This window comes from Carlito syrichta, unplaced genomic scaffold, assembly GCF_000164805.1.
Source record: "Carlito syrichta isolate Samal-C Ts95f unplaced genomic scaffold, Tarsius_syrichta-2.0.1 Scaffold313184, whole genome shotgun sequence".
In the NCBI taxonomy this organism is placed as follows: domain Eukaryota; kingdom Metazoa; phylum Chordata; class Mammalia; order Primates; family Tarsiidae; genus Carlito; species Carlito syrichta.
Window position 1 is genome coordinate 383,915 of NW_007257280.1, and position 3,555 is coordinate 387,469.

Below are 3,555 nucleotides of genomic sequence, written 5' to 3' on the forward strand. Positions count from 1 at the left end.
ATTTTTATTGTAGAGATGAGGTCTCGCCTGCCCAGGCGGGTCTCGAACCCGCGGGCTCAGGCAATCCACTCACCTCAGCCTCCCAAAGGCGCGGGATTACAGGCTGAGCCACCAAGCCCGGCTCTTTTCTTTATTTCTAGTGGACAAATCTAATTCTTATTTGCATATGAAGGAGTCCAATATTTATGGCAAATAATTTCTCAAGGATTTTGAGAAATCCCCTACTGTTTTTTTCTCTCACTCTCACTCTTTCTCTCTCTCTCTCTCTTTTTTTTGAGTTGGAGTCTCACTCTGTTGCCCAGGCTGGAGTGCAGTGGCACGCTCACGGCCACCCAGCGTTGACCTGCTGGGCTCTGGCGATCCTTCTGCCTCAGCCTTCCAAATGGCTGGAACCACAGGCAGGCACCACCATGCCTGGCTAATTTTTTTGATTTATTGTAAAGTTGAGGTCTTGCCAAGTTGCCCAATCTGGTCTTGAACCCCTGGGCTCAAGCAATCCTCTCACCTCCACCTCCTAAAGTGCTGGGATTACAGGCATGAGCCACCGCGCCTGGCTGAGAAGAGGCTTTTGAATAACAAAAGTTGGCTATAGCCTTTCTCCTAGCTTTGTGTAGTCTAAATTTAGAAAAATACGACCAGACATATAATATTCCTATTCAAAATGAAGATTTAACATTTACCAGTTGGTAATGTACTGTGGCTAAAAGTGATCTGCTTAAGGCTTCCTAGCTATGGTGACTTATCAGACAGCCTTGGAAGCTTAAGTTTTATCTGAAATTAAGTCTGCATATGCAGGTTGTTAATACTGGTTACCTATACTAGAGATGCAATTCTTGGCTTGGAATATATATACACATAGTCTGTCATGTAACAGACTTTAAAAAAAATTAGAGGATTTTTTTTACTTTAATAATATTAGAATATGCAGGAGACTCTCTTAAGGAAATTGGAACTGGCAACCAATTCCTGATCAAAGCCCCAAGTCCCCATGCCATAAGAGATAAGAGACAAGTAGGACCTCATCAAACTGACAAGTGTCTGCAAAACCAAAGAAACCACCAAGAAGCCGGGCTCAGTGGCTCAGCCTGTAATCCCACGCCTTTGGGAGGCTGAGATGAGTGGGTTGCCTGAGCCCATGGGTTTGAGACCCGCCTAGGCAACTTGGCGAGACCTCATCTCTACAATAAATCAAAAATTAGCCGGGCATGGTAGCACGCACCTGTAGTTCCAGTTACTTGGAAGGCTGAGGCGAAAGGATTGCTGGAGCCCAGCAGGTCAAGGCTGCAGTGGCCAGGAGCGGCCACTGCACTCCAGTCTGGGCGACAGAATGAGACTCCAACTCAAAAAAAAGAAACCACCAAGAGAGCAGGAAGACAGCCCACAGACTGGGAAAAAATATTTGCAAACTGTATATCTGACAAAGGCCTAACATCTATGATCTACAACGAACTCAAATGTGCTGAAAAGAAAAAAACAAACAGCCCCATTACAAATGGGCAAAATATATGAATAGACGAGCAGCCAACAGATACATGAAAAAATGCTCAGACTCACTAGTCATCCAAGAAATGCAAATTTAAACCACACTGAGATACCACCTATCTCCAGTCAGGATGGCCATCATCAATAACTCAAAAAACAACAGATGCTGGAGAGGACGCAGGGAAAAGGGAACACTTCCACACTGTTGGTAGGAGTGTAAACTAGTACAGCCTCAGTGGAACACAATGTGGCGACTCCTAAAAGATCTAAAATTAGACCTTCCATACGACCCCACAATTCCCCTCTGGGAATATACCCCAAAGAACTCAAATCACTCTATAAAAAAGATACCTGCATATGTATGCTTATCACAGCATTGTTCACAGTAGCAAGAACATGGAATCAACTGTGCTGCCCATCAAAAGAAGACTGGATAAAAAAATGTGGTACATATACACGATGGAATATTATGCAGCCATAAAGAAGGACAAAATCATGAACTTCACAGCAACCTGGATGGACTTAGAGCCTATAATACTGAGAGATCTATCACAGAAGCAAAGAGCCGAGTATCACATGTTCTCACTCATAAGCGGACTTTGAACAATTATCGTAATACTATAAGAAAAGGATTGGCAGTAGTGAGAAACTGCTGGGGTGGAGAGGGGAGGCGGGATTGGCAGTAGTGGGAATCTGCTGGGGGGCACACCTCATCAACAAGGGTACCTGCATAATGAACATTTGTATACCTAACCCTGAATTATACCCCACATCTTTAAAATAAAAAAAATTAAAAGAGAAAAAGAAATAACTAAAAACACCACATGGAATATTCATAGCTGATTTGTTAGGGAATTTACATCCACCTGCTCAGATATGTCATCCTTTTTGCTGACAGAACAAAAAATTTTTTGGAAACATGGCAAGGCCCAAATTTAGAAATTCCTGTTCTTTTTAAAAATTCAATTTTATGGCCTGGCTCGGTGGCTCAGCCTGTAATCCCGCTCTTTGGGAGGCTGAGGTGAGTGGATTGCCTGAGCCCACGGGTTCGGGACCTGCCTGGGCAACTTGGCGGGACTTCATCTCTATAATAAATCAAAAAATTAGCCGGGCATGGTAGTGCATGCCTGTATTTCCAGCTACTTGGAAGGCTGAGGCTGCGGTGGCCAGGAACGTGCCACTGCACTCCAGTCTGGGCGACAGAGACTCCAACTCAATAAATAAATAAATAAATAAAATTCATTTTTATTTTATTATTTATTTTTTATAGAGACAAGATCTTGCTATATTGCCTAGGCTGGTCTTGAGCTCCTGGGCAAATGAATTGAAAAAGGAGCTAAAATTTCTTTTGAGGGATTAGGATTTGGGGCATAGTTATCATTCAGGGAATATTATTTAGCCCATTGTAGTTACTCAATAAGAAATTAAAGTTCGCTGGGCTCGGTGGCTCAGCCTGTAATCCCGTGCCTTTGGGAGGCTGAGGTGAGTGGATTGCCTGAGCCTGTGGTTTCGAGACCCGCCTGGGCAGCGAGACCTCATCTCTACAATAAATCAAAAAATCAGCCGGGCGTGGTAGCGCATGCCTGTAATTCCGGCTACTTGGAAGGCTGAGGCAGAAGGATCGCCGGAGCCCCGCAGGTCGAGGCTGCAGTGGCCGTAAGCGGCCCCTGCACTCCAGTCTGGGCGACAGAGTGAGACTCCAACTCAAAAAAAAAAAAAAAAAGAAATTAAAGTTATTTGGTTCTAAGACACTTTCTTGGGTTATTTCTTTAATAATCCTTCTCTTCCATTTACTGTATTTGCATTTTCTGGAACTCTTGTTTTTGAGAACTCTGATATTCCTACTAATTCTCTTATTTTCTTACCTTCTATTTCCCATCTCCTATAGTTTTGCTAAAATTTCCAGATTTCCTCAAATTTAGCTTCCAGCCTTTTACTGTGTTTTAAATTTTATCTATTATAATTCTAAGAGCTCTACTATTCTCTTATTGTTTATTTTATTTATTTATTTATTATTGTTTTTTGAGTTGGAGTCTCACTCTGTTGCCCAGACTGGAGTGCAGTGGCCGCTCC